General features: G+C 41.1%; 1 pseudogene; it reads right to left on the minus strand.

The window, feature by feature from the left end:
- Window positions 1-4,180: 4,180 nt before the first annotated feature.
- Window positions 4,181-6,321, minus strand: LOC122207725 (annotated as a pseudogene).
- Window positions 6,322-12,369: the final 6,048 nt, after the last annotated feature.

Genomic DNA, 12,369 nt, shown 5'->3' on the forward strand with positions numbered 1-12,369 from the left:
ATTAGCTCACTGTTTTCATCTGCTTTGTAGTCATATTATCCTGGTTAATATTTATTTTCTAAATTATGTATGTGAACCATTTTTCTCTCTTTTTGATATGTATATTTTAATGTTTATTTGTTTATTCTGAGAGAGAGACAGAGCGTGAGTGGAGGAGAGACAGAGAGGGAGACACAGAATCTGAAGCAGGCTCCAGGGTCTGAGCTGTCAGCACTGAGCTGACATGGGGCTCAAACCCACAAACCACAAGATCATGACCTGAGCTGAAGTCAGATGTTTAATAGATGGAGCCACCCAGGCACCCCTCTTATTGATTTTTGAATGGGGGATTGACCATAATCTTTTTCTTTAAGTTTATTTATTTATTTTGAGAGAGAGTGAGAGCATGCATGCATGCATGCGGGGTAAGGTCAGAGAGAGAGAGAGAGAGAGAGAGAGAGCGAGCGGCTCCCTCCTAATCCCAAGCAGGCTCTGTACTGTCAGCATGTAGCCCGATGTGGGGCTTGATCTCACAAACTGTGAGATCATGACCTGAGCCAAAATCAAGAATCAGATGCTTAACCAACTGAACCACCCAGGTGGCCCAACTATAATCTTTTTCTGTTGTTGAAGTTGTATTTTTAGAAGGAAGTTCATGTGTAGGTGTTGGGGGTTGGCCACAGTGTCTTTCTCTCCTTATTCTATCACAAAGTATTTAATGGTTCTTGTGCATTACTCTCTTCAGTGCTTTGTGATATTTACTTCTTCTTGTCCCCTTCCTGATGAGTATTTTAACTTTTTCTCTCTTTCATGCCCAGGTATCCTGCCCAGATCAACTTGGGCTCTACTCCCAGCTGTTTCTCTTCTCCCTTTCCAAAAGGAAGCTCCACTGGGTGTTCCTGAGTGTCCCAATGGCCAGGTGCTTAGCACCTTTCAATCTTCCTGTAGCTGCCTTACTCTCACCAGTGAAACCCCTCCCAGTTTTACCTGTTGTATCTGGATTCACACCTGAGTAGGAGCCCCTCCTTCTGGAACTGAGCACTAGGTGTCAATCTCTCAGTGGCCCAGCACTTAGACCCTGGGTTTCTCCTGTTTCTGGACTGCTTTCATTCTCTTGAGGGTCTTAATGCTGTCAGTGGTTGCCCCCACCCACCTGTATTATGTTGTTGAGGATTCTTTGTGACCTAGTTTTGTTGATGACATTACCCATGGGTTTTGTCTCTTGCTATCCTACTTAATCTTTTAAGAGGGGATTTGGGAAAATTACAAAACCGTGCTGTCAACATTTGTATCTTAACCTCTCTCCTCTTTTTGTCTGTTTTCACAGCCTGAACCCCATCCATCTCTGTATGCTTTTGATTAGAGTTTAAAAGAACTCTCTAAGGATCCATTCTATATAGAATGACTCATCTCATTCTCTAGGGATAGATTCTTGGCTCTTACTCCTGTTAGAGGTTTGGCTGTGCAAAGTCACATGAGGGAGTAGTGAGCTCTCAGGTTTCTTATGAGGAAAGAGGAAAAGCCAATAGGATTTTTAGAATGTGATAAAAATTGCACATTAATATGTATGTGTATTTTGTTTTCTGTGGAGGTGATCATGTTGCAGTGTTTTACTACTAAAAAGCCTATTTAAAATAAAGGAAGCATCTTGCTTCTTTATGTTTTTGTCCTTTTTCCCCCTCTTATACATTAAGCCTATTTTATTTTACTTTTGCTTTATTAATTAAATGTAATATTTTTAGTAGCATCATGATCTAGAATTTTCTGATACATGTTTTATTCTGGGTCTGAGTTCAGAACTTTCCTTAGTATTAGGGTTAAAATTGGTCATAATTTTGTATTTTGGGTTTAACTGTTGTCAGAGTCTAATTTAAAACCCTCAGTTTATTGCTGCTTTCTTGGCTATAGCAGTAGTGAGTGTTGTTTTTAGATATCTGTAAGTGATTGCTAGTATCTTGTAAAGTATGATAACATAATCTTTGTATTATTTACTATAAATATGATTTCTTCTTATAAAGTATGACTTTGATCTTCAAAAGAGTTTGTCATGTTTATTGTACATTATGTAACTCTAAATTTTGATCTCAATTATGTGGCTGGAAAAAGCAAATCAGAAGAAATGAAGCTGAATGGAGTAGAAGAACCAGAGGCAAAAAACAGAATTTAGTCAAATGCATCAGATCAAGTAGAATTTATACCAGGAATACAAAGTTGGTTTACCATTTAAAAACTAATCATTGTACTTCATTAGATCGACAGAAAGAAGAAAAACCATTTGATCATCTCAATAGACACCAAGAGGCATTTGATGCATTTCTAAATTAATTCAAGATTGAAACTCTTGGAAAATTAGGACTAGAAAGTAACTTTAACAGTCTCATAAAGAGGAGCAGCATTATGCTTAAAATATTGAAAAGTTTTCTCCTAAGATTGAGAAAAAGATGAAATTGTCCATTTGCCCTGTTACTCATCAGTGAGCTGAAGGTTCTAGGTAGAATTAAAGATTAAAAAGACAGCAAAAAGAAATAAATGATATGAAGATCAACAGAAGAAAAAGTAGGGGTGCAGAGACATGCTGTGCGAGAGATACTGAAGGAAATCCTTTGGGTTGGCATGAAAGGGCACTAGATAGTAACTTAAATCTATATTCCCATTCAAAAAGAGGGGGAAATGAGAGGCACAAAAGAGCCACTGGTTCATAGCTGTTCTGAAATCCAGCCAGGCAAATGTAGGAAGTTCCATGATTAGGTTTCAAGGTCTGGGGATAATTATCTGTGGTTGTGATATTGTAAGAAATATATATTTTGTTTCTGTTCCAGGTTTTTGACATAGAGCCCTTAAAACCTTGTAATTTCCTGAGTGATAAGGAAACATCTTTTGGTCTAATATTCAGTCTTCAACCCCCGGTTCTTAACACAAGAGCTTCTAAGACCTTTAGAATCTCTGGAATGATGAGTGTCTTTTGTATACTAATGAGATGACTGGGGGCTGGGGCCCTGTATCTAGAGCTTCAGGATGGGGGCTGGTCACCAGAAAGACCAAGGCATAATTAGAAGGTTGGAATTGTTTGTCAAATTCCCTGACCTCTGGGGAGGGGAAAAGGGCTAGAGATTGAGTTTATTGCCAATGGCAATTATGCCTACAGAGTAGAGCCTCTATTAAAGCCCTAAACAGTGGGGTTCAGAAAGCTTCTGGGTTGGTGAAGAAATCCACATGCCAGGAGTGGGGGCATAGCCCAAACTCTATGGGGACTGAAGTTCCTATCCTTGGGACCCATACAGATCTCACCCTATGTACCTCTTTGGCTGGCTGTTCACTTGTATCCATTTTTAAAAATGTTTATTTATTTTGAGAGAGCGTGAGCAGGGCAGAGTAACAGAGGGGAAGAGAGCACCGACTCAGGAGGAGAATGTGAGATCATGACCTGAGCCCAAATCAAGAGTCAGATGCTTAACTGACTGAGCCACCCAGATGCCCCACTTATATCCTTTATATTATCCTTATTATAATAAACCAGTAAATGTAGGTAAAGTGTTTCTGTGGGCTGTTACAGCAAATTATCAAACCTAAGGAGGGGGTTGTGGAAACCCCTGATTTGTATCTAAGTCAGTTGGAAGAAAGAGAGGCCCGAGATTTGCAATTGGCATCTAAAGTGGGTCAGTTCTATAGGATTGAGTCCTTAATTTGTGGGATGTGATGCTAACCCCAGGCAGATAGTATCAGAGTTGAATTGAATTATAGAGCATCCAGTTAGTGTCCTGAGAGTTGGAGAATTACTTCTTAGTGCAGAAAATCCCATATGTTTGATATCAGAAGTGTGAGTAGAGAAACCATTTTTCCTTGTGTTGTGGAGCTCTGATCTTTGGAATCTTGGTTCTGTCTGTTAAGTCATCCTTCCCTTTTCATGAAAGATAGCAAGTGCTTAAACCTGAGTTTTATCAGCCTGCTTCCTGCCAATAGACTTTTGGGGTCCCACAGTTCCCTTTCATTTTGTGCCCTTTCCCCCTTTTGGTCTATTCTCTTAGTTTCTGCCAAAATAATTTTCTCAAGAAACTTTTGGGCCTTCCATGGTTTTCGCTTAGATTCACTCCATTATAACAAAGCCACACACACACAGATATTTTTGAGATCAGCCCTTCTCTACCCAGCGCTCCTGCCAAGAGGACTGGGAGACAATTTCCTAAGCTCCTATAGGCTGTATCTATGGTTTGATTGAGCGGATCTGAGACTTGCCCTTCATCTCTTGAAGGGGCGCTTTGTGTGGTCGAATATCCTGACGTTTTTGCTCTTTCTGAGATTTAAGTGACAGGTTGTACGTTCACACCCCCAACTTTTTCTGCATGGTATGCCTTCCTGACAGTGCTTGGGAATCATTTAGTAGTTATTTGCTGTTTGGAAAGACTAAGAATTTAAAAAGTCATCCAGTTCCGGTTCCTTTTATGTAAGACTTTTCCCCCTTATGTCTTTCCTCTCACATTGTACTATAAGCAGCAAGAAGAAACCAGGTGGCACCCTTAGTACTTTGCTTGGAAATTTCCTAGTTTATCTAGACCAACTTGGTTATCTAACCAAATTAATTATTTACAAGTTCAGTTTTTCACATAACTGCAGGAGACCATGTAACTAAGCTTTCTGCCACTATGTAACAAGGATCCATTTCTTTCATTTTCTTTTCTTTTTTCAATATAATTTATTGTCAAGTTGGCTAACATACAGTGTATACAGTGTGTTCTTGGTTCTGGGGGTAGATTCCCATGATTCATTGCTTACATACAACACCCAGTGCTCATCCCAACAAGTGCCCTCCTCAATACCCATCACCCATTTTTCCCTCTCCCCTGCACCCCCCCCATCAACCCTCAGTTTGTTCACTGTATTTAAGTGTCTCTTATGGTTTGCCTCCCTCTCTGTTTGACACTATTTTTTCCCCTTCCCTTCCCCCATGGTCTTCTGTTAAGTTTCTCAAGTTCCACATATGAGTGAAAACATGATATCTGTCTTTCTCTGACCAACTTCACTTAGCCCAATACCCTCCAGTTCCATCCACGTTGTTGCAAATGGCAGGATTTCATTCTCTCTCATTGCCAAGTGGTATTCCATTGTATATATAAACCACATCTTTATCCATTCATCAGTTACTTCATTTTCTAAGAACGTGTTCCTCGTTTCCTTCTGAGCTGTCACTGGGAGTATCCTCCAAGTCCAAATTTCTACCAGCAGTCTGTTTAGGGCACTTTGGGCTTTCTCTATGATGCTTGTCAGAATTCTTTCAGTCTCTGCCCACTACCTGGTTCCAAAGCCACTCCTACATTTTTAGGTATTTGTTACAGTAGCACCTCATTTCCAGGTAACAAAGCCTTTGCTAGTTATCTATCACTGCTGTGCAGTAAAGGATTAGCTCAGCAGGTCTGGGTTGTCTAAACCTTGTATGTTCCAAAGAAAGGTATGGTCCTTGCCTGGCTCCAGAGAGATAGCTTGTACTTTTGAACATCCTACCTGTTAAGTGTTTTACCTGAAGCCGTGGGTCATGCCAGAGAGTTTATGCTAACATTTTGATTTATGGTGGGGCCATGGGCTACACAGTATGTATTTGCTCTCTGGTAGGGCTGGATATTGAAGGTCACACACCCAGGGAGTCAGCCATGCCTATGTAATGAACCTCCAATAAAAACCTTGGGTACCAAGCCTTGAATGAGTTTCCCAGGCGATACTCTGTGTGAGTTGTCACACATCGTTGCTGGGGAATTAAATGCTGTCCACGTGACTCCAGTGGAAGAGGGCAACTGGAAACCGGGATCTCTTCTGCACTCTGCTTCATGCATCTTTTTCCACTGCTAATTTTAATCTGTATCCTTTAACTGTAATACACTCTAGCCATGATTATAGTGGCTTTGCTGAATTACAGGAGTCCTTCTAGCAAATTATTAGGCCTGAGGGTGGTCTTGGGGACCCCTGCACACAGCTGCATGACAAATTACCACGAATTTATTTATCCTTATTATTTTTTATTACATCAACTAACCCATGTATTATAGGCCAGCAACGTTTCAAGCCGTGGAGCTTCCACTGGTCTTTCAACTCCTTCAGTCTTCTGATGGCAGACTTTACTGTGACAGCAGAAGTGGTGCTGTGGGTCCAGGCACAACTTGCTACAGTTTTCATGCAGGAACCACAATGCCAGATCCCCACAGCTCACGTTTTCATCTCCCTTTTGTCCCAGAAGGAGCAAGTATACTTGGTGTGCTGGCTTACTTCAATCTTCTTCACCATTTTCCTGAGGGAGGCACCATAATGGGTCCCGTATTTACCAATGATTCCAACCTTCTAGGGGTATTTAGCCATGTCGCTGCAAACTAGGTCTGCACCCAGAGAGCCAAATTACCACAAACTGAGTGACTTAAAAGAAAACACACTTGTTTTCTCACGAGAATCACGGAATTGGCTGGCCTGTGTTCTTGTCTGGAAGTTCAGCCAGGGAAGAATCTACTCCTGAGTTCACAAAGGTTGTTGGCAGAACTCCTTTCCTTGTGGCTGTAGGGCTGAGGGCCACAGCTTCTGGCAGGCTGTTGACTGCCTTCAGGCCCTGGAAGCTGCCCTCAGCTTCTCGGCAAGAAATTCTTATGTGCCTCATGGCCTTTCTTATTTCTTCACCGAGAGAGTCTCTCAGGTGAGTTTGATAGGAAGATGGAGTCTTACATTATATAATGTGATCATGGAGTGATATCCCATCACCTTTTACCATATATTGTTGATTTGAACCAAATCACCCATCTGCCCACATTCACAGGGAAGGACTGTTCAAGAGTATAATATCAGATGGTGGGATTATTGGGGAGAGGGTCACCTTAGAGTGTGTCCAACACAAGTCTTATGAGGAGTTTCACTGTAAAGTAAAAGAAAAATAGGGCATCAGTCAGGGGGTAAAGTAAGGTCAAAAACTTTGAGATGTGGAAAAAATGTGTGCTGATGAGAGTGATTCAATAGAGAGGAAATAATTGATGACATGATGTTTATGGGTCAGCCATTCTATTCTTTTTACTATTGAATGCAATAAAAATTCTTATTTTGTCTTTCCCATATCAGAAAATACCTAACTTATGGGCCTCATTCCCCTCAAGTTTTGGTAGGGAATATATATGCTAGGAACAGTTTAGGAAGCAGTGATCATTTAGGATATAGGATATCATTAGAATATATATGCTAGGAACAGTTTAGGAAGCAGTGATCATTTAGGATATAGGAGAAAAGTCTTAGAGCTTATATTTTTATTCTTTTTATGCTACCCCTTGCCATTTTTTATTTTACATGTTTTATAATATACATGACATATTAGTACAATGTTACGAATAAGTTAAAATATCCATACATTTGGAGAGCATGTTAACATATTTTTTTTTACTAATAAGATACCAAATAAAAAAGATTATAAAGTACTTTTCCATCTTAGAGGTTTGTGTTTGGGGAAAAGATTTCATTCTATTTAGTTTCTTCACAGAGTGATTTGAAGAAGTGATCACTTAAAATTAGTTTTCTGCTCAGGCCCTCACATTTATGAAAAGATATCACTGGATCATGACAAGCCACTGGTGACTTCAGGATTCAATGTGATTTTTAAACTTTCCCTTTTATAGCTTTTAAGGTTTAAAAATTATTCTTGCAGAACACTTTTGCTAATACAAAATATATAGTAATGTTTATATTTCAGTTCTTACTAGTTTCCCAATTATTACTTACCAATAATTCTATTGTAGCAATAATGTGACGTTTAACTCAGGTTAGTTTGGTTGAATTTATGTTAAATACTGATGGTTGGGCCATTTTCTTAACATATTAGGGCCCTTTCCTGGCTTATAGCTAAGCCTACTTAGAAAATAATTTAGGCCCAAGAAGTTAGGAACTGAAGCAATTTTAATGAGAAAGAATTTGGCACACTGCCTTTTATAATATTCCTGCTCACCGAAAGGATTCCGTAAAGACTTGGTATTTAAGACTTCACCACAGTGCCATTTTATTTGTCATTCTAAGACATACTCTGGGCCTCAAAACAGGTATTGCCACTGAAACACTCCTAGAGATGCCCTGTCGATTGTGTGGTAATGTATTTGTCTGGAATGGCAACATACATCTTTCAGTCTCCTGAAATACATGCCTTTCAATCTTCAGCTTTTGAGTAGTTTTGCCTACAGAAAGACCCCAGTGCAGTGCCCCCTGCTGGTGAATGGCAGCTGAGAGTTTGCATCATGTCAGTGATGGACAGAGTGGGTCCCTTTGCTGACACTGAGCCGGGGGGTGATGCTGAGCCTGCCAGGTCATTTTAGATCAGGTCATTAAAGGAACAGAAGGTCGAATCGATATAAAATGAGCAGCTCATGGTTTTCTCTACATTTTTTAGACATGTGATGATTTGCCATAGCTCAGTTTGGCTGATAGAATATGAACACTTCACAAACATGTTTGTATTTCTGCCTCTGTCTTAGTTCATTTAACAAGCCATTTTGCCCTAATTCTCAGGAGCTGTATTCTTGTTCAGTTGGGAAACCCAGCTTGAGCCTTGGCAGAGATTTTGTTTTATTTTATTTCATTATTTATTCTGGCAGAGATCTTAAACATGGAATATTTTTAGTGTTCATTTTGTTCAACAATTAGAAAAGCCCTTTAAAAAAAAAGCCCTTTTCTTTTTAGTTTCATTGATAAGAATTAGTACACATGTGTCCAAGTTTCTAACTGATGATAATCATATTAAATAAAATTAATTTAAATGAAGGACCTGATTAGCGTTTAGATTATTTTAAATTTGGCATTTGGTGAGGGTGATTGTTTTATAATGAATAACTATAAAATTATTAATTTTGCCCCTATAGTAGGTGGCTCTAATGTTTTTGTATACATCTGTGGTGGGTATGTCATGGCAGTGATATTTGGGTAGACTTTCAATCACAAATGTAGTACATACTTCAGGATTTTAGTGTCTTAGGTTCATAAACAAGTGGCTTGTCTGCTTAGGTATTTCCAGTGAGGTAGGAGGTGTGAATTTCCTTATTTTGATGTTTTCACTGTGGTTTCATATTAGAATGTCCTTATTTGTAGGAACTGTGCACTAAAGCATTCCATTGTGGTGAAACATCGTATTTGCAGGTCGTCAACAATGATTTAAGGAAAGGGGCACCTGAATGGCTCAGTTGGTTAAGCGTCCAACTTCGGCTCAGGTCGTGATCTCATGGTTCGTGAGTTCGAGCCCCATGTCCGGCTCTGGGCTGACAGCTCAGAGCCTGGAGCCCGCTTCAGATTCTGTGTCTCCCTCTCTCTGCCCCTCCGCTGCTTGCACTCTGTCTCTCACATTGTCTCATAAATAAATAAACATTAAACACACACACACAAAAAAAAACCCCAATGATTTAAGAAAAATAAATTCTTCCTATTTTAAGTTGAGATTGTGTACAAATAAAGAGAACAGGAGAAGGAAACTGGAAGGCAATGAGGACAGATAACTGTTTCTAGGAGTGCAAGGAGATAAGACAGCAGAGTGGAGAAAAAGTACTAGACAGGGTTTCTAGGTTATGAGTACAAGACAAGCATGGAAGTTTGCATTAATCATCTAGGGAAGGTGGTAGCTTATACTCCAGTGATTTCCAAGCAAACAATTCACACTGGTTTCCAAGAACCTGTACTTTCCCAAATCAACCCTACTTTCAGGAAGAACTTTATACCTAAGATAGGTTGGGATTGCTGTATTTTAAGCTTCTTTTCTCTTTGCTGTGAATGTAGAGAATACTTGTTACCACATTTGTTGAATGTGTTTAAAGCCAATTATTATCACCAATTAAATTTTCCTTTTTAGACCCTTAGACTATTTGGGCCATTCATGCAACAAACATTTGCTGAATTGACTCTGTGAAACAAGGAGATAGTTAGTTTGGGCATAAAATAGATATGTTCCCAGACCTCTTAGATCTTTTTTGTTTTAATGTATTTATTTATTCTGAGAGAGAGAGAGAGAGAGAGGTCATGAGTGAGTGGGGGAGGGGCAGAGAGCGAGGGAGAGAGAGAATCCCAAGCAGGCTCTACACCACCAGCAAGGAACCCCATGGGGGGCTTGAACTCACCATGTGAGATCATGACTTAAGCCAAAGTTGGACGCTTAACTGACTGAGCCACCCAGTCACCTCTGGAGCTCTTAGATCTTTGAGTCTAGTGGTGGCAGCTCGTATTAAACAAATAATCATGAAATTGTGTTGAGGAGTGTGAAAAGAAAACACGGAGATTTAGATAGAATATAAAAGGGAACTTGAATTTAAAGTGGAGACTTAAGAAGCACCTCATTAAGGAAGTGCCAGTTGAATTGTAACATAAAGGATGAAAAGGTCATAGCTGGGCACAAAGCTGAGAGGAGAGCTCTTGTAGCAGAACGAGCAGAGTGCCAAGACCCCGGGTGGGAAGGAGTGTGAGGAAGGAGTAAAGGAAGCCAGGGAGGTGAGGGCACACACAACAAAGGTGTGGGTGGCTGGAAGGAGTCCGCGAGAGGAACAGACATCAGATCTTTGTCAGGCTGATGATTTAAAGTTTCATCCTGCAATAACATGAAGCCATCGACAGGTTTTACTAAAGGGGATGCCAAAATTAGATTTGTGAGTTGTTTTTATTTTTTTATTATTTAAAAAAGTGTTTATTTATTATTGAGAGAGAGTGGGCATGCATGCAAGTGGGGGAGGGGCAGAGAGAAAGGGAAACAGAGGGTCCAAAGTGGGCTCTATGCTGACAGCAGAAAACCTGATGTGGGCTCCATCTCACGAACCATGAGATCATGACCTGAGCCTAAGTAAGATGCTTAACTGACTGAGTCACCCAGGTACCCCATGAGGTTTTTAAAAATGTTTATTTATTTATCTTGAGAGAGAAGAAAGATAGGATCCTAAGCAGGCTCTGTGCTGTCAGCACAGAGCCCAATTTGGGGCTGTGGGTCTCGAGCTCATGAACCGTGAGATCATGACCTAAGCTGAAATCAAGATTTGGATGATTAACCGACTGAGCCACCCAGGCACCCCCATGAGTTGTTTTTAAAGATCACTTTGGGGGCGCCTGGGTGGCTCAGTCGGTTAAGTGTCCGACTTCGGCTTAGGTCATGATCTCGCGGTCCGTGAGTTCGAGCCCCGCGTCGGGCTCTGTGCTGACAGCTCAGAGCCTGGAGCCTGTTTCAGATTCTGTGTCTCCCTCTCTCTGACCATCCCCCGTTCATGCTCTGTCTCTCTCTGTCTCAAAAATAAATAAACATTAAAAAAAAAAAAGATCACTTTGACTGGTTTGTGGAGACTGGATTGTCAGAGACAGGTGTGGAGCAGAGAGATGAGAGGAGAGGCTGTTTCATTAGCCCAGGTGAGAGATAAATGGTAGCTTATGCCACCGTGTTAGCAGTGGTACAGGAGAGAAGTTGACGGCCATAAATTTTTTGACAATAGAATTGATAGAATGTGTTGATAGATTACATGTTTGGCAGGGAGATAAAATCAAAGAGATGACTTTGAATGTGGTCAAAGTAGAAAGAAAAGCAGGAGAGGGTGGGGTCATGGAAGCTGAGTATAGCTGAGTATCTATTGGATTAAGCAACATGGAGCCCACTTAGCAGGGCAATTTGGGTGGGTGTAGGAACAGAATCCACATTGCCACGTGTGGAATAGTGCATGAAGACTGGGAGGTGAAGCAATGGATACATGGTGATGAGAGTCTTTGGAGAAGCTTGTCAGTGAAGGGGAGTAGAGAGAGAGCTATAGCTGGCAGGGGAAGGAAGGTCAAGGATGGGATAAGATAGGCTGACTAAGACAAGTCAGTACTCTGATGGGAATGATCATAGACTCACTGGCAAGGACCCCTTATGGGCAGTCTTAGCAGAACCACTGTGGGCCAATGATGAGAAAGGATGTTTTCCCCACCTTAGTCCTCCATGCAGATATCTACTGAGGCTCCACAGAAGCCCCCGGTGGAGGACACGGTCCCAAGTCAAAGGTGGACCCAGCCTCTGAATTGAAGGAGATTATTTCTGATACCTAGAGAATGAGGGATCCTAACAGAGGTTAAGGTCCCCAAGAAAAGAGGAAATGGCATGTCTTGCCACCTGGGCGTATGCACCGGAATTTGAATCCATTACACTTCTGTGGTATTTCCAGTAGTATTCTGTTATTTCTGCTGCCTAGACTCCTCCGCCACTTACATCACCCCTTCTCCACTTTCCATCATTCAAGATCAGCTCAATGGCCCGGACCTCTGGGATGAGAGTACCCCTCTATGCTCTGATGGCATCGGGGTGCCCACTTCCATCTGACTTACTGTGTTGGGTCGGAACACCAGCCAGCTGTCTCCTACCGTGTGCTCTTTTTCTCTACATACCCCACGACAGGC

This window comes from Panthera leo, chromosome E2, assembly GCF_018350215.1.
Source record: "Panthera leo isolate Ple1 chromosome E2, P.leo_Ple1_pat1.1, whole genome shotgun sequence".
NCBI classification, from domain to species: Eukaryota; Metazoa; Chordata; class Mammalia; order Carnivora; family Felidae; genus Panthera; species Panthera leo.